Source organism: Capra hircus, chromosome 16 (genome assembly GCF_001704415.2).
Source record: "Capra hircus breed San Clemente chromosome 16, ASM170441v1, whole genome shotgun sequence".
Lineage (NCBI taxonomy): Eukaryota > Metazoa > Chordata > Mammalia > Artiodactyla > Bovidae > Capra > Capra hircus.
Window position 1 is genome coordinate 13666324 of NC_030823.1, and position 19680 is coordinate 13686003.

At 39.4% G+C, this 19680-nt stretch overlaps 1 protein-coding gene and 1 long non-coding RNA gene across 5 annotated transcripts in view; one reads left to right on the forward strand and one right to left on the reverse strand.

Moving 5' to 3' along the window:
* LOC102171266 lies at positions 10123 to 14393 on the reverse strand. Of its 2 annotated transcripts, XR_001919274.1 has the most exons (4): positions 13490 to 14393; positions 12940 to 13039; positions 12286 to 12800; positions 10123 to 11730 (listed from the first exon to the last, which is right to left on the reverse strand). It is a non-coding gene; the product is annotated as an uncharacterized LOC102171266 (long non-coding RNA). The 2 variants fall into 2 exon arrangements; XR_001919273.1 differs by having other exon boundaries at positions 12286 to 13039.
* BRINP3 (BMP/retinoic acid inducible neural specific 3) overlaps positions 14462 to 19680 on the forward strand; it is a 482774-nt gene continuing 477555 nt past the window's right edge. The window contains exon 1 of one of the 3 annotated variants that reach the window (XM_005690466.3): positions 14462 to 14682. The gene's annotated coding sequence lies outside the window, so the exon portion shown is untranslated. Of the gene's footprint in view, positions 14683 to 16117; positions 16390 to 17132; positions 17779 to 19680 lie in introns of those variants that run through there. The other 2 variants (XM_013970070.2, XM_005690467.2) reach the window with 2 other exon arrangements.

Here is a 19680-nt window from a genome sequence, read left to right on the forward strand (position 1 = left end):
CCAAAATGTCATATAGTTCAAATCATACAGTTCATAGCCTTTCCAGATTGGCTTTTCTCACTAAACAGTATGAATTTAAGGTTCCTCTATGTCCTCTTACGGCTTGGTAGTGCACATATTTTAATCATTGGATAAAAGTGTACTGTGCTGATGTTCCACAGCTTATTTATCCATTTTCCTTTTGAAGGATGACTTGGCTGCTTCCAATTTGGGGCAATTAAAAATAAAACTTCAGGTATTTCTGTGGACATACTTTTCTACCTCATTTGGGTAAATAGCAAGGAATTCTGTTGATGAATCATATAATAATATGCTTAGCTTTATAAAAACCTGCCAAGCTTTCTTCCAAAATAGCTTAAATAAGCTTCCTGTTGTTCCACATCATCTGACCATTTGCTATTATTAGTTTTTCTTTTTTTCTTTTTGGATTTTAGTCATTCTAGTAAGTGTGCTGGAGAAGGCAATGGCAACCCACTCCAGTACTCTTGCCTGGAAAATCCCATGGATGGAGGAGCCTGGTGGGCTGTAGTCCATGGAGTCTCAGAGTCGGACATGACTGAAGCGACTTAGCAGCAGCAGCAGCAGTAGCAAGTGTGCAGTGTCATCTTATTGCTTTTTAAATTTGCAGTGTTCTAGGGACACAGGCTGTTGAACATCTTTTCTTCTACTTATTTGTCATCTGTAAATTTTTAATGAGGTCTTGTTTAGATCTTTTCCCAAAACTTTTTTTTTTTTTACTATTTTTTGTCTATTTTCAATACCAATCCTTTATCAGATATGCCTTTTGCAAATATTTCCTCTGAGTTCATGCTATGTCTTTCCATTATTTTAATAGTATCTTTTGCAGATAAAAAGTTTTTAGTTTTAATGAAGTACCAATTATCATTTTTTTCTTTCATAAGTTGTGCTTTCCGTGCTGTAGCTAAAGGATCATTTTCAAAGTCAAGGTCACCTAAATTTCTTCTATATTATTTTCTAGGAGGCTTTGGTTTTATATTTTAGATTTAGGTCTGTGATCTATTTTGATTTTACTTTTGTAAAAAATCTAAATCTGTGTTTAGATTCAGAGTTAAATGACAAATTTGGGCACAGGAGTATTTTATGGGAACCTCCAAGACCATGGGCATAGTAATTTATTAGTAAACATTTATCAAGCACAAACCATGTGCAGAGACCATTCTAGATGCTGACAAGGACTGCAATTCCTCCTGTTACCCAGTAGGGTATCATTCACAAAACTTCATCTAATTCTATCCTACAAAGTGAAAATGAAAATGTTAGTCGCTCAGTCCTGTTCAACTCTTTGTGACTCTGTGGACTGTAGCCCACCAGGCTCTTCTACCCATGGGATTCTCCAGGCAAGAATAATGGAGTAGGTTGCTATTTCCTTCTCCATGGGATCTTTGCTGATCCAGGGATTGAATCCAAGTCTCCTGCATTGCAGGCAGATTCTTTACCACAAGCAAAGTTAAATCTGGTCTCTGCAGAGATGAAGGGATGGTTGATGCTATAGCCACATATCAGAATGCTGTGGTTTGAGAATAGCAATGCAGCAGATAGCTGTCCATGTCTTTTCTTCTTCCTAGACACAAAGTTTGACTTCACTTTACCATTTCCTTTGCAGTTAGACATGGTCATAAGAACTGTTTTGGTCAATGGGGTGTAAATATTAGTGACATGAGCCACTTCTAAGTCTGGTCCGTGAAATCTCCTAAGTGATCTTTCACAATTTCTCTTTCCCATATTTACCGAGTGAATAAAGAGCATCTAAGAACTTAGAGGGACACTGGGTCAGAGATGGAAGGCATCTGCATTCCTGAGTCATTGTGTATCAGATCACCACACTCATCATGTTGACTCAACTGAATGATGTGTGAGCAAAAAATTCAAATTTTAATTGAACAACAAGATACTGAAATTGTTAACTCCCAATTTAAATTTATAATATAAAAAACATCCATCCTCCTGAAACTATTGACTCAAACTCTAAGGAAACTCTTCCTCTCAACAAGTACAGACAGTAGTTAACAAACTTCAGTAGGTAAGAAACTTATATGCTTCCAGAAGCTATTAAATAATATAAATGAATGAAACACATATTGCTAAAGACATCTCATTTATGCCTAAGCTAAAGACACCACCAATTATTCAACTCTAGGTTTGTTATTTTCTTTTGTTGTTGCTGTTGTGATAATGTCAATATTTGTAAGATACTTGGTCATGTCTTGACTTGATGTCTTTGGTCATCTTATTCCATACATTATTTTCAGAAGTGCTTGGCTTTTGGATGGCAATCAATATATATTTTTGTCTCATGATAAAAGGATGATTGATTATGTGAATAGAGTGTAGAATGGAGTCAAAAAAAGACCTTTTATATTTGTCAGTTCACACCCCTTATCCTCCTCGTAGGACATAAAACCTATAACTTCCTTATTTTTATATCATTCTAATGTTTAGAAACTTGCTGCTTGTATATAACCACTAGTACATGAGTGTTGAGTGAATACTTGATAGATATTTATTGAATTGACTTTTAGGCTTCGTCTCCTTCCATAGATGTGAAATGAATTCATTTTATATAGTCTTCTGAAATTGCTTTTGTTTGTAAATTCATATTTTCTCCTCAGAGACAAAACTCCATGATCAATGTGAGGGATTGTTTTTCATTCTCCTACAAGTATGTATTTTTGTCAAATAGGAAGTACAAGTATTAGAAAGATTTTGAAATGCCAAGAGAATTAACAATAAAGTAGTTTAGCTTTTTCTATTTTCATTAAAAGGTGATAGGCCTTAGGAGTCCGTGAGACACTAAAATTAATGATGCATCCTAATTAAGTAAATGTTCAGTTTCTTTTCTTGATTGCAGTACTGTACAAAATAAAAGGAGAAGGCGAAATGATCAAATTGCTTCATATCAATCCTTTCATGAAAATAAAAGTCCTCCTACTCCCTGTCAGTCATTTTCTGGTGGTCTCATTTTAGATCTCAAATTTCTTCTAATATTTTGCTAATTTCCACTGGCTTTTGCACTTAATCTTCTTGTGCTTTTTCTTCATATCATATATTTTTCATATAATCTTCAGTTAGACCTATATCTGCATTTTAAAAAACAAATCAGTATGGATTGAGTAAAACTGTACCAAGTAATAGATTCGAAATGAATAAAACTATGTAATGTTATACGCTTTTAAATTGTTAGTTTATTCATGGAAAATAGTGCTTTGTCTAGTTCTCAACATCCTGGTTTCTATCCATTCCTTACATAACCAAGTTGGAAGAATCAACTTGGCTCTTCAAGTACCTGGAGGAATGAAATGGCCACAAAACAAGAATTTGCTGTGAAATCATAAAGGTCCTCTAAAGGAAACAACTTCCTGCTTATTTTTGAACTCTTTGCTAACTGACTCAGAATCTTATTGCTTACTGTTGTTCAGTTCAGTTAAGTCACTCAGTCATGTCCGACTCTTTGCGACCCCACGAACCGCAGCACGCCAGGCCTCCCTGTCCATCACCAACTCCCGGAGTCCAGCAAACCCATGTGAATCGAGTCAATGATGCTATCCAACCGTCTTATCCTCTGTCGTCCCCTTCTCCTCCTGGCCTCAATCTTTCCCAGCATCAGGGTCTTTTCCAATGAGTCAGCTCTTAGCATCAGTTGGCCAAAATATTGGAATTTCAGCTTCAACATCAGTCTTTCCAATAAATACCCAGGACTGATCTCCTTTAGGATGGACTGGTTGGATCTCCCTGCGGTCCAAGGGACTCTCCAGAGTCTTCTCCAACACCGTAGTTCAAAAGCATCAATTCTCTGGCTCTCAGCTTTCTTTATAGTTCAACTCTCACATCCATAAATGACCACTGGAAAAACCATAGGCTTGACTAGACATAAATCATCACAAATACAGAGTGTCTTAAAACAACACAAATTTATTCTAGGAGTTCTGAGGACAGAAGTCTAAAATGGGTCAGCAAGGCTTCATTTCCTCTGGAAGGTCTAGGGAAGAGTCTGTGTCTTCCCCTTTTCCAGCTTCTAGAGGGCACTCTGCCTGAATTCCTTAGCTATGGTAATCCCCCATCATTCCATCTGCTTCTGGGTCACATCTCTTTCTCTGGTTCCATCCTTCTGTCTTTCCCTTGTAAAGATGCTTCTGGTTACATTAGGCAGACCCAGCTCATCTAGGCTTCTCTCTGCTTCTCTTCGAAAGGTCCTTAACCTTTTGAAATTGGCAGTTTCTTTTGACCATATTAAATAACCTAGTTATATATTCTAGAAATTAGAATGTGGACATTCATAGGAGTGGCTATTATTATTATTGCCATACTGAATAGCTACTGAAATCCAGATACAAGGAAGGATTATAAGAAAGTTGTATGTGATTATTTCCTTGATTGTTTTCAAAATTGTTATTCTTGTAAATGACTTTTAAATTTATGCAAGTTTATACATGTTAGTTGACATTGCATTAATCCATAGGGTCACTATGTCAATGAAGATATTTTGATCATTACACTCTTCAATAAATTTTAATAGTACAAAGAATTTAGTGATTGTCATTATTAATTATTTTGGTTAATCTCAAAATTTTAACAAAATGTTATGTAAACTGATAGCTTTGTAATGCAGCTCATAACATCAGAAACATTTCTTTCTTCTGTAAGCATATTAAACTTGCAAAAGTTAGTATCTACACTTACATAAATAATTGATTAAACAATTAACACGTATCTTGATGTATTGTTATATTTACTTTCTCCAGCAAATTAGAAAATGCAATAGGGTTAAAAAAATAATTCAAGTATTTCTCTTATTAATTAATGATGTTTCAATTTTCTCAAATTTCATTTTCCTCATCTTCAAATAAACAAAATCTTTTAATTCACAGCATGGTGAGAGGATTAAATTAGTATGGTGGCTAATAAAGTATCTTTCAAAACATAAAGTGCCATGTGAAAGCCAAGAGTCATCATTGTCAACATGGTTTACTAGGCCTAATATATGTTGAATATTCTGAAAATATCTTGAAGAGTGTTGTCATTTGGTAACAATATTTCTAAATGTTGGATAAAAATTAAATATAGTAAGCCTTTTATGAATGTTAAAGAGGGAAAGTTTGGTGAAGTACTTAAATTCATCTACTAACTAAATACTCAGCTTCTTTTCTGTTGAAGATCCTATACGAGTTAGCAGAGATACAAAGTAAGTGAGTTAAGAATAAATAATGGAAATATATAATAACCGTTTCCTCTTCATGAAACTGATTGTAGGCAGTTGTGATTGAAATAGGTTAAGCTCTTAATTCCAATATGTGCATGTGAAGACATTATCAATCACACAAAATCACATACAACAATACAAACACTATTTAAATTTTCCCAGAGTACTTCTATATTCCAGTATTATATATATGATTGAAAAGTACAGTGGAAATCAAATGAGACTATGAAGTCATAAAAATTGACTTAATTTTTTTTTAAGGAGAAAAGGATAGCTTTACTACTTTGTCAGGCAAAGGGGGCTGCAGCAGGCTAATGGCTCAAAACTGTATGTCCCCTTGACTTTCAGTTCCGGTTCCCCTACTTAGTTTGCCAAATTAATTAAGCTCTTTGAGACTATTACATCATATATGGAATGTTTATAACAAAATTACACAGCTTGATATTGACATAATTTATGTAAAGAGGTTTATAGAAGGCTTTCAAAAGAATTCTATGAGCTTATATTTTCCTTTAACAACTGCACATTTGTATTTGTCAACACATAGGTTTTGAATTAGTGTGGATTTTTTCAAGATTTAAGACATAAAATAACCAATGCAAATTCTTCTTAATATGTGTTTCATCATTTGGAATATTCTAAGTTAGTGTACAATCAAGGCAAATTGGAAGTGGTCAAACAAGAGATGGCAAGAGTGAACGTCGACATTCTAGGAATCAGCGAACTAAAATGGACTGGAATGGGTGAATTTAACTCAGATGACCATTATATCTACTACTGCGGGCAGGAATCCCTCAGAAGGAATGGAGTCACCATCATGGTCAACAAAAGAGTCCGAAATGCAGTACTTGGATGCAATCTCAAAAATGACAGAATGATCTCTGTTCGTCTCCAAGGCAAACCATTCAATATCACGGTAATCCAAGTCTATGCCCCAACCAGTAACGCTGAAGAAGCTGAAGGTGAACGGTTCTATGAAGACCTACAAGATCTTTTAGAACTAACACCCAAAAAAGATGTCCTTTTCATTATAGGGGACTGGAATGCAAAAGTGGGAAGTCAAGAAACACCTGGAGTAACAGGCAAATTTGGCCTTGGAATGCGGAATGAAGCAGGGCAAAGACTAATAGAGTTTTGCCAAGAAAATGCACAGGTCATAGCAAACACCCTCTTCCAACAACACAAGAGAAGATTTACACATGGACATCACCAGATGGTCAACACCTAAATCAGACTGATTATATTCTTTGCAGCCAAAGATGGAGAAGCTCTATACAGTCAACAAAAACAAGACCAGGAGCTGACTGTGGCTCAGATCGTGAACTCCTTACTACCAAATTCAGACTGAAATTGAAGAAAGTAGGGGAAACTGCTAGACCATTCAGGTATGACCTAAATCAAATTCCTTATGATTATACAGTGGAAGTGAGAAATAGATTTAAGGGCCTAGATCTGATAGATAGAGTGCCTGATGAACTATGGAATGAGGTTCGTGGCATTGCACAGGAGAAAGGGATCAAGACCATCCCCATGGAAAAGAAATGCAAAAAGCAAAATGGTTGTTTGGGGAGGCCTTACAAAGAGCTGTGAAAAGAAGAGAAGCGAAAAGCAAAGGAGAAAAAGAAAGATATAAGCATCTGAATGCAGAGTTCCAAAGAATAGCAAGAGATAAGAAAACCTTCTTCAGCGATCAATGCAAAGAAATAGAGGAAAACAACAGAATGGGAAAGACTAGAGATCTCTTCAAGAAAATTAGAGATATCAAGGGAACATTTCATGAAAAGATGGGCTTGATAAAGGACAGAAATAGTATGGACCTAACAGAAGCAGAAAATATTAAGAAGAGGTGGCAAGAATACACAGAAGAATTGAACAAAAAAGATCTTCAAGACCCGGATAATCACGATGGTGTGATCACACATCTAGAGCCAGACATTCTGGACTGTGAAGTCAAGTGGGCCTTAGAAAGCATCACTACGAACAAAGCTAGTGGAGGTGATGGCATTCTAGTTGAGCTGTTTCAAATCCTGAAAGATGATGCTGTGAAAGTGCTGCACTCAACATGCCAGCAAATTTGGAAAACTCAGCAGTGGCCACAGAACTGGAAAGGTCAGTTTTCATTCCAATCCCAAAGAAAGGCAATGCCAAAGAATGCTCAAACTACCGCACAATTGCACTCATCTCACATGCTAGTAAAGTAATGCTCAAAATTCTCCAAGCTAGGTTTCAGTAATATGTGAACCGAGAACTTCCTGATGTTCAAGCTGATTTTAGAAAAGGCAGAGGAACCAGAGACAAATTGCCAACATCCGTTGGATCATGGAAAAAGCGAGAGTTCCAGAAAAACATCTATTTTTGCTTTATTGACTATGCCAAAGCCTTTGACTGTGTGGATCACAATAAACTGTGGAAAATTCTGAGAGAGATGGGAATACCAGACCACCTAACCTGCCTCTTGAGAAATCTGTATGCAGGTCAGGAAGCAATAGTTAGAACTGGTCATGAAACAACAGACTGGTTCCAAACAGGAAAAGGAGTACGTCAAGGCTGTATATTGTCACCCTGCTTATTTAACGTCTATGCAGAGTACATCATGAGAAATGCTAGACTGGAAGAAACACAAGCTGGAATCAAGATTGCCGGGAGAAATATCAATAAACTCAGATATGCAGATGACACCACCCTTATGGCAGAAAGTAAAGAGGAACTAAAAAGCCTTTTGATGAAAGTGAAAGAGGAGAGCGAAAAATTTGGCTTAAAGCTTAACATTCAGAAAACGAAGATTATGGCATCTGGTCCCATCACTTCATGGGAAATAGATGGGGAAACAGTGGAAACAGTGTCAGACTTTATTTTTTGGGGCTCCAAAATCACTGCAGATGGTGACTGCAGCCATGAAAATAAAAGATGCTTACTCCTTGGAAGGAAAGCTATGATCAACCTAGATAGTATATTCAGAAGCAGAGACATTACTTTGCTGAATAAAGTCCGTCTAGTCCAGGCTATGGTTTTTCCAGTAGTCATGTATGGATGTGAGAGTTAGACTGTGAAGAAGGCTGAGCGCTGAAGAACTGATGCTTTTGAACTGTGGTGTTGGAGAAGACTCCTGAGAGTCCCTTGGACTGCAAGGAGATCCAACCAGTCCATTCTGAAAGAGATGAGCCCTGGGATTTCTTTGGAAGGAATGATGCTAAACCTGAAACTCCAGTACTCTGGCCACCTCGTGTGAAGAGTTGACTCATTGGAAAAGACTTTGATGCTGGGAGCGATTAGGGGCAGGAGGAAAAGGGGACGACAGAGGATGAGATGGCTGGATGTCATCACTGACTCGATGGACGTGAATCTGAGTGAACTCCGGGAGTTGGTGATGGACAGGGAGGCCTGGCGTGCTGGGATTCATGGAGTCGCAAAGTGTTGGACGCGACTGAGCGACTGAACTGAACTGAACTGAAGTTAGTGTAAAATTTTAACACTATACTTGAGAGCACATCATTCCTTCCAAAGAAATCCAAGGGACTCTCAGGAGTCTTCTCCAACACCACAGTTCAAAAGCATCAATTCTTCGGTGCTCAGCCTTCTTCGCAGTCTAAGGCTCACATCCATACATGTTTAAATTTGGTTCTATTGCTGTCTTGTTTAATCCAGGAATGATATCTCTTCTGAAGTAATAATAACTCCCATGGATTTTCATGTTAATGCTTGTCTTTTATGTTTGTCATTACCAAAACTTATGGCTTATGTGTAATACTCAAATATTGACATATGTATAAGAATGTAGAAGATTGATATGACTTCAGCCACTGCAGAAAATTGAACACCCTCTAAATGGCTATAGTCTTACAGCTTTTCTCCTAATAAGTATAGAACTTTTTGACCAGAACATTTTTTTTTCCACCTTATGTCTTCATCACAATGCACTGTCTTAACTTGTGCATTTATTTCACAGTGTCTGCGTGTATGTTTTTTTTTTTTTTTCCTGAGGTAAGTCAGAGTCTTATTAAATAGCTTATTTTGAGATCCTGGCTTTTCTTTTCATACAATCCCACTTTTTATATTGGCAGGAAATTTAAAATGAGGAAAAAAGAAGTGACATGATGGAAAATGATGTTGCAGGTGATTGAAATTATCTACATTTTAAGGTTGTATTGTGTAGTGGAACATAGCCTAGTGAACAATGCAATGCACATACAAACAGAACACTGAGAATCTTTCCTTAGAAAGTAAAATTTTGTCATGAAATATTCCCCAATCTTTGAGGACAGGGATGGAAGGAAAAGGGGAGGATAAAACACAGCAGAAAAAGAAAAAAAAAATCTACAATAAAGAGTGTTAGCAACAAAATAAGCTTGGAGAAGACTGCAATATATTCATCTTTACACTGCTTTTTCTCTCTTTCATTTATTGTTTAGCCTAATTTCAAAAACACTACTTGTTTAGCAAGCACCTGCCTACAATGAGGGAGACTGGGTTCGATCCCTGGGTCCGGAAGAGCTCCGGGAGAAGGAAATGGCAATCCGCTCCAGTACTCTTGCCTGGAAAATTCCATGGACGGAGGAGCCTGGTAGGCTACAGTCCATGGGGTCACAAACAGTCAGACACGACTGAAAGACTTCAATGTCAATGTCAATAGAATATAATTGATTCAGAATAATACTAGCTAAGAAGTTACTAAAACTATATTTAAAATTCCCTGGGTTAGTAGCTAGTGTATGATTACGCTAATGACTCAATTTCTCTGGTGCTCAAATTTTTCATCATAATGAAAATGGCTAAGCTACCTTTAATACTCCTTCAAGTTCCAGTACACTTTTTCTGAGATGTGAATGTACTGGTCAGTTTATTGACCTTGTTTCTGAAATTTGGCCTTTGCACAATGGTGCTGGAGTAAATCAGACAGAGTTTTGGGTGAAATAGAAATAGCTTTATTTCTTTGACAAGCACAGAGGGCCACAGAGGGCTAATGCCCTTGAGACCATGTGTCCTACCACAGAGGCGGGCAGTAGTGAGGAGTCTTATTTAAGTATTCAAGGAGCAGGGCACGATCAGCTTGTGTTCATTCTTCCGCTTGGTTGATAATGAGGTGATTGGGAGTCAATATCATCAGCCTTCTGGTTCCAACCTGCCTGGAGGTCTCCCTGTCTCTGGGCAGACAACAGTAACTACTTCTACCTGATGGGGGTTTCAGTATCTGTAAAACAGCTCAAAGGATATAGTTCAGAATATTATCTATAGCCTTTGAGGAGGAACTAAGGTCCTTGACTTTGTTTAAAGGCTAAAGTATTAGTTTGTCATGCTTGACTGTTTCTCTTTCTCTCTGCATCTTCTTACTTCTCTGATGAACTTTATTCCTTGACTAAAGTTTTTCTACAAAGGCAGGTGGAGGTCATGTGTGTGGGTCTGTTCTGGGAAAGCCTCCTAGGGTCCTGCTCCCTTACAGTCTCATGAAATAAGACATGAAGATGCTTTCACACTTAGTTACTGAAGAAGTTTAAGACACTTTCAAAGAGAAAACTCTGAAATCAAAATAAGCATAAGACTAAAATGAATAAATTTAAGCATTGTAATGAGGGCAACTATATATGTATAAATGTGAGTGTTACATATGTATACAAGGAACAGTTTGACTGTACTTATCTCATTATAACCCATTTTTGTTACACATTTATTTCAGGTTAAAATAATCTGAAGTATATTGATATTTTTCTTCACAAGCAACTTGCTTCATAATTTCTTTAATTCAACATGTCTTGAATGTTGCTTTGTGTTAGAAATTTTAGTGGATTAATAGGTAAGAAATATATTAGGTGATACCCATATTCTTAAAAAAGATGGAGCCAGAATAACAGACAAGAACATTACCAATAACAAAAATTGGCTAAAATACCAACTGCAGATGTGCGTGAAGATTACCCAGGAAAAGACAAGCTCAACATAAAAATAAAATGCATAACTTCTGAGTAAGGTCTAAGCTCAAACTTTCTTGCACTTAGGTAGAAACCAGTTAGGAGACAGCTCTATCTGGGGGTTGATAAAATATAATCACATGATCTAATATAATGTTAAAATACTCATTATTTATTGATGTCTAAGTGCTGTAAACTCTTTTAAAGTTAAGGAGCCATGGGTCACAGTATTTTTTCATCCTGTCCTCTTTTTTTCTCTAAATATTTAAAAGAATATCAATCTCACATTTATTTCACATATGTGCTAAAAATGTCAATGTTACTTTTCTAATTTAAGTTGGGTTCTCAATAAATAATTCTATTTCCTTGAATAATAGCTTAAATCGGTTTGAACAGCATATTGTAATTTTTATATAAAAAGTATGTTCTTTCAAACCACAACTGCTAGGTTTGTGTTTGTAATAAGTCATCCTCCTTGGGTGGACCTCCAATCTCTCTTGCTACATGTGTCTAAAACACAGGGACATGCACAGAAATCATCCTTCTGGTTAAATGAGATGACTGGAGGAAACCTTCTGCTCTAGGGCATCATTAGTAATGGAATACAGCCTGAGGAGAGAAAGAAAAAGAGTTATACAAACATGTCCTTTGTGAAAAAAATTTTTCCCTTGCCTATTTTGATAGGAATAATAGGTACGGATTTCTACACATGCACACACCCACTTAGTTCTGGGATTTTACCTTAGCAAGTTCTAGAAAATTGATCAGAAATAAAGTCTATTTTTACTCTCTCATCCATGGAATTTTTAAGATGAATTATTTCATATGAGGTTAAGGGCAGTCTGTTTGTATCAGGACTACATTTTGTGACAGTTAAATAATCCATTATCATTAAAACTGAGGATAAGGAGTTTACAGTGGAAAGAATGATAACAATGGAGGAAAAAGTGAATATGAGTAGTTCACCAATAAATCATGTTCTTGAACTCAAAATTGCAACAATTTCTTTTAGAGCAGGTCTCCTTTAAGTATTCATCTCCAAAGTGGTCAGTTTACACTAGCAAAACCGAGTTCACACAATTTGCAAGCTTTGTGATTCTGAGCACCTAGTGACACATGATGTCAACACAATCAACCTTTGGCTCCTCCCACTCCTCCACCTACCCATTCTCCAGGCAGGAGTCTGTGCAGGCTGGGGACGCTCTGTAGACTCAGGAAAGCCAGAGGACTGGATGAATTCACAGGTATCACCATGACATGCAAAAGCCTACTCTGGACCTTATAAGTTTATATCCGGTGCAAGAATTGGAAGGAAGGTGCACACATTTGTAAAACGTTTCTATGACTTCATCTTTCCTGCCCCTCCCCCCCTACAAAGAAAAGGCGGGGGGGGGGGGCGATTCACATTATTTCTGAAACTGAGAAAATATTATATTTTAGAACATGGACAAGCTATATGCAAAGCATAGACACAGACCCCAAACTATATTCTTTATTTTCAGAAAGGAAAATTTCAGTAAGAAATCAGGGAGGTATTTAACTACTCATTTAGCAAGCAAGCAGGCATCAGCTTTAACTGAGTTTGTACTTTGAATGCAGGAAATTAGGACCTTAAAGCCTTCACACTGCCTTCTTCAAGCCCCTTTACTTCAAATTCATCCTTACAAGCTCCTACTTTCCTAGGAAGAAGGAAAAGAAAAATTCCACTGACCCGGCTCGTGATTTACATACAGAGAGCAAATAAATGAATGGAGTGGGGGATGGGGCAGTGAGAAGCAATGTGTTTCCTTTTCAACCGCAGAAAATAAGATTACTTACCAAGAACATTTTTATCCAGGGCAAATGTTTATTCCCTCTTTCATTTGGCGCCTCAGTCTCTGCAAGAAATCAATTTTCACTCTACCTTTCCCTCTAATTTCTGAAAAAAAAAGAAAAGGAAAGGAAAGAAAGAAAAGAGAGGTGAATAATGCTTAAGCTTCGGGGTCCTGCGGAAGATAAGAGGGCAAAAGACTCCCACGGCGCTCTTTACCCAGACCCTAGGGCTGAGAGTGAATCCCTGGGGCATGAAGAGAACCTCTCTAAGGAGGGTGTGTGTGTCTGGGGTGGGGGGTGGGGGTGGGGTTGGCACGGGGGTGCATTTCACTGCCAAAATCTAAATCATCTGCAAAGAGAATCACCAGCCCCTCAGTCACACAAGCAATTCCCTGGGGGAAGTAGGTTTCAAATAGAAAAGGGAAGTTCCTGAATGAGACAGAGAGAGAGAGAGAGAGAGAGAGAGGGAGAGAAGCTGGGATTTGGGTTGGGGTTTGGGTTTGGAGAAGCGATGGGGAGGTAGAGGAAAGGGGAAGAGGAATCAAGCTTGTCTTACCGGATCGATCAGGCGATCGCTTGTGCCGTACAGGGCTGTGAACATGGCCAGATAATGCATTCGGCAGCAAAACCATTTCTGACTCACTCTCCCTCCGTTACTAGTGCAGGAATCAGAGGGGGCGCGGGAGACTCGCAGCCTGCCACCCTCTGCCCCCAGGGACAGGGACGATCCTCAGAACCTCCAAAGCTCTAGCTGCTAAAGTGAGGCACTTGGAGCTGAGGTTCCCGATGGAAGTCCATTGCCTGGAGTCCCGGGGAAGCAGGATTCGCCGAGGAAGCAGGACCTGGGAGGGCTCCTGCCGCCGCCGCCGCCGCTTCCAGCAGCGGTTCCCCAGCCCCCTGCCTACGCCTCCCGGCCCTGCGCCCCCGAAAGCGCCCGGGAGACCCGGCCTCCTCCGCATCTTCAGCCCCCCAGGCCAATCCTCGAGGATCCGGCCATCCTAAAGTGAACACAGGGGTTTATCTGGGGGGCTCGGTGGAGTTGGGCTTCCTTACTACGCCTCCCTCCGTTGCTGCGAGGGAGAAAGGGAGATCCTAGTGGAATGCACTGATGGAATACTGTTAACCCTAATAATAATGTTCCCAGCGCAGGTAACTCTTAAAGAACTGAGAGAGGGAAGATCTGAGCAGGATTTCCGAAGCGGTGCCCTCTTGAATTCTCATTGGATCCTCCCGAGTAGACTAAATCATTCTTGCTGCTCCGTCTATCAGGATGACTACAGCTTCGCTCACTAGTTCTCTCTTTATCTCGCTGTCTTCAACGCATCTTTTTACTTCTCTTCGCAGATTTATCTGTAGTCCACCTTCTGGTCTCTGGGGTTACACAGCTTCTATTTTCCCCCACTGTCTGGGGCTGTACAGTCCGTAAATTTTCACTTTGCCTGCCTATGGATCACCACAAATAAGCCTACCCCCCTCCCGCTTCTCAGCTCCCCCCCGCCCCCCCCCGCCCCCCCCCCCGCCCCAATAAAAGGCACCTCTTTCACATTTTGCCTCCCTTCCTTGGGGCTTCCTGGCTTTCCGTGTGACTGGTTTTTACTTGGTTACATGCCACCAGGAACTGCTGATTATTTCAAAGTTCCATCAGCCTGAAGCTCATCACTCTACCTTGCTTTGGAAGATCATGGAATATCTGTTGGAATCCTGGATGTATTTTTCTCACAGTCTTCTTGCTTCCTGAAATTTCCTCTGGTAAGTTCTTCTCTTCATATGCGATTAGAAACTTACTGCTAGTGTTATTTTTAATAAGCCTGTGTGTTTAAAAAATATCTCATCTCTTACATTTTTGTCACTTTCAGAACCCAAAGATCTGTGTGACCCTGTTGATTAATTAGTATGTTCCTTGCAATTGTGCTCCTATGATAAAGCGCATGTAATGAATCACCCCATCCCTTTTTACATTTTTTATTTATTTCTGCACTCATTTATGTTCAGGTTATAGGATATATTAACCACCCCTCCCTCCACCCCCCAGCCTCACCCCCCACCCCACCCCGCAATGCTTCTTGGCACATATTCTTGTGCCATTTGAAAGATCAAATTTTATATGTTTATCTAAGAGCGAGCTTAAAACTGACCTGCTGACAATCACAGGGTCTGAGAAAGTTCACTAGTTCCTGATCTTTAGAAGGTTGTTCAGGTCACTATTTGCTCATTGTAAGCAATTACATGACTAGGGAGGACTTTCCTAAAGTGCATTTTTATGGGTTCAGGATATCAAGCACTAAAATCCACTGTATGGTAACAAGAAGAGTGTGAGTTTTGAGTGCACCATTTTTTTTTTTAACAGCATCCCAAATCACACATGAACACATTATTTTGGGTGTTGTATTTAAATTCGGGCATCACACTTGGGAGTACATTTTTGATTTTATGAATTTAGCCTGTGAACAGTTAATTGGACACAGGGTGCTCATTTCAGAGGAAGAGAACTATCAGAAGCAAGTACTGATTATATTGGTTCTAATCACTGAAATTGAGGGACAGGTTTAATATGAAAACATTAATTGCCTCACTCTTCACACTTGTTCAACCCCTAGACTCATTTTTAATAAAGATGTTAATATGTCAGTGTTTTATTTTTTTTCACTTTTATGAGCATTTTTATGGGCTAAACTGACGGTTACGATTACCACTTCCCTTTTAAGTATAGCTGTGTTGAAAAACATTAAAATCTCAGCTTTTACTTCACACATTGACAAGGACACAGTATTTATTTAATGCCAAACCTGAAAGTATCATCAGTCATCTCTAATGCATAGAGTTTTTTTTTCCCCTCTGCGAATCCCCCCTCCCCCCAATAAAAACAAGTTGCTGGTTTTTACATTTCTGATGGATAGAGGTGAAAACCTATTGTTCAAGCCCCCCCCCTTTTTCCCCCTTCTTTCTTTTCTTTCTTAAAAAAAATTCTCAGAAATAACTATTTCTGTCGTCATTGATGACTGATGACTGACTCGAAAACCTAAGTAATTTTTTTTTTTTTTTAATTCAAGAGCCTTTTAGCTTCCAGACAGAAAAGTACTCCAGCTGCAGCGACACCCCATCCCCCAGTCTTGGGATTCAAGGGCTTCCCCCCACCCCGACCCCGGCTCCCAGGGAGAAAACGGGGCTGCCTGTGGTCCGCACCGCTTGGCACCCCTCACCCGTCACTAGTTTCTACCTGGTCTCCTTCCCATCCTGGTCGTTCTGCCAGACAAGTGCCATCAGCGTCCGAGACTTCAGCTGAAGAAGCGAGGGCTTAGCATAATTCACCAATTCAAACATTCTCTTTGGAGGACTGCTGCTGTTGCGCAGGAGTGGAGGGAGGGAAGGAAAAAAAAAAATCTAACTTTCAGTGCAGTCAGATCTTTGCTTCTTAACCTAGTCTACCCCAGTAAGGCACAGACATAAGGTACCTAGGTAAGTGCGTTTTCCTGTATCATAACCTGAAACTCAAGTTGGTGGAGGGGAGATGTGCGTCTAGCAGGCTCGTACCTCCAAAGGCGCTTTTGCCGGGTGGGGTAGCAACAGGCGACTCGCCTGGAGGTTTCTCCGCAGCTGGTGGCAACGCCTAAGCTACCTGGGCTCCGGGGGCGCGGAGGACATGGGGCTGGGTGGACCAGGCTGCCCGGGCTGGGCGCCGGGAGTGGGGACTACTCGCCCGGGTGGGGACGGTACCCCGTGCCGCGCCCGCCCCGCAGGCGCAGCCTTGGCTCTCGGCCCCTGCGGCGAACGTGCGCCCGGCTTGGGCATCGCAGCCTCGGAGCCGGGCGCGCGCCAGGGGTGCTTCCTTACTTCCCGCTCCATTGCCAGCCTTCCTCCCGCCGGTTTTGAGCAAAACCGCTTTTCTGTGCGAGAGGCCACATTTGGTATGAGAATTCCTCATCCGCTCCCATCTGCGTTTCTATTTATTTTTTATTATTATTTTTGATGAGCTGTGACTAAGATTAAGACTTGACTGCTCTCCAGCATGCCTGCCTCAAAAAAAAAAAAAAAAAAAAAAGTCGCCGTCTGCATCCGTCCGCTTAGCTGGGTTTAGAAGAGCTAGCTGACTTCTTGGGCTCTGTGGGAAAGTGTAGCTGACCGTCACACCCTCTCCTGCTTCAACAACTCGCAGGGATCTGGCGGGCGGGAGGGGTGGAGGAAAGGAGTTGGATGTCAACTTGGAGCCAGAGGTTGGAATGGAAGTGTAAAGCAAACCGTAGGGATTGGGAGTCTTTCAGCTTCTATTATTACCCTCACTTGAGAGTTAGGATTTTCTGTTTCGGTCCCCCTTTCCTGGAGGTGGGGCGCGAGGTAGGAGGGTCCAGGCTGGGCGCGCTCCCCTTCGGCATCCACCCGAGAGGGGGTGGTGCTTCCCGGCCGCTAGAGAAGCTGGATCTGCAGCTGAACGGTGGCTGAGAGTTGAAGTCTCCGATGGCTGTTTTCCTAGTCCCCAAGAGTTGAGCCCAGAGAGCCTTCTCCTTTGCACCAACCAGGTCAGGAACGTGAGCAGCCCTTTAGGGGCAGAGACCTCCCTTGGAGGGGAATCCGACTAGGAAACGCTGGGGAGGCTGTTACCTCCGAGGATAACATGCATGTTTCCAGCTGTGTGAAATGCCCACCCGAGGCTTGAAAAGGCGAAGAGGTGACTGGTGTTGCGAAATAACCCTACTATTGCTTACAAATAGTCCAGCCAGTCAAATATAAGCTAAGAAGAAAGCACCAGTGTCTAAAACTGTCACAGCCGCTTCGAAGACAAATGATCAGATTTGGGGGACTTTTTTTCTTTTGCGTGCCATTTAGATTTATCATCATGCAGTTAAGCAGGTAAGAACTGAATGTCTATATTTTATTGACAATGAGATAACCTGTGTTTGACCCGTCCCGTGACATTTTTTCCCCCTGTTTGAAGCGATGGGTTATATGTATTTTCAAATGGGTCTGCTATGATGCATAACTTCGTAATATTTGCATTCATGAGCCGTTTAAATCCATTTAAATGTTTAACATGCATTCATTTGAGTGTTCGAGGTACATTTACTTAAATGTCTAACAATATTACAGAAATCATAAACTGGGCCAAGGTGAGAGGAACAAATGGAGAGGGTAGACATCAGAGGAAGGAATGTAGAACCCAAATGAAGGAAGTAAATAGTTGCAGAAATGCCTTAGAACTGCTTGTTAAGGTCACAGACCTGAATACATAAAGGACAGCTGGAGAACTATTCAGGGCATCTTCAAACGGAAATTTAACTCTGACTACTTGAGGGAAATTTTTTGGGGGGTATTTTCATGCAATTTTCTTAATAAAAAAAAAAAATCTTTAGAGTAGATATGGGTTGTGTTGTCAAATACAGTGAGAAAAGAGCTTGCCTTAAGGTAAGATATGTTTGACCCCAGTACAGAAATCTTTGGGCTTAGGAGACCCGTTAGAAACTGAAAAATACAATATAAACAATTTTTTCCATTATGAAAAATCTCCCATAAATAAGACTTTTAAAATTCCAAGTTTTGTAGATGTATAATGTTACCAGCCAATAGATTTCTTCCACTCTCAGATTTAACAACAATTCCCTCCCCCGAAAAAACTCAATTAAAATGCTAAAACTCAATTTGAAAAACTTCTGTTGTTATTATTGATATTGTTTTGTTATGTTATGCTAATATGTTTAGGGAGTCTGGAGTCCCCACACAGTGAAGCAAAAAGAAATATTAATAAGGTACAATCCTAAAACTGTTCCATTTATTTCTAGCAGTTTTTCTTCTCTAACAAATTGTATTCTTTAAGATTTTTCTCTGGAAATATTTTAAGTGCTTACATTTATTGATGTAGATCTCTGATCAATAATTTTCTGCTTGTAAGGCTCACTGATAACATATTGAAGACATATGAAAGATAATTGCAACTTTGGGTCATAAAATTGCAAAGTTATAGCGCTTTTCTTAGTTTGATGCAAGAGGTAGTTTTTACTCCACTGGAAGAAGTAATTCATCAATGAATTCCACTTTCTTAGTTCTTTTGCATTTTATCTTCTAAAGTTCTATTGTAGTGAACATGACATTATTATATATTATATTACATATTTATGTCCACTTTTGGGTGAGTGAAGAGGCGTTTATTTTAAATTACATTGCTCTAATAGTATTTTAAAATAAAATAAGCATGATACCATATGATTGATTTCACTCATCATTTAATCAGATAATATGTCCTTTCAGTTTCTCATGAGATATTTTCTCTAAATAAACTCAACATTGTAATGGAAATGTACATTTTTATAAAGTATAATGCATTTTTTGTTTTAATCATGCTGAATAATTGGTGTATGATAGTCAAGTAAATCAAACCTCAGTAGGATGAAACCATTGGGATTCTAAGAGTGTCTGTGTACATGATGGTGTCTATGTGTATGTATCATACACGTACATGCATATATGAAATTAGCCTTACTGCTAGGTTTGTGTGTTCTTTAAATAAAATAGACTGTCTTTTCAAGATAGTGCCTTTGTGTTTTTCTCTCTACAAGTGCAAAAAGAGTCAACTGAGAGAACTTCAAAACTTTCGATGCTTTCTTATCAATCTATGCTTCAGTTTCCTATGTTACTTGTTACTTTGATTTTTTTCATATTAGTTCCCAAATGAGTAATTACTGACCAGAGTAAGTGTCTAAAATTTAAATCATTTAGAAAATTGAGTATTAGTATCAGAAGCTCAAAGTTCAGACACGA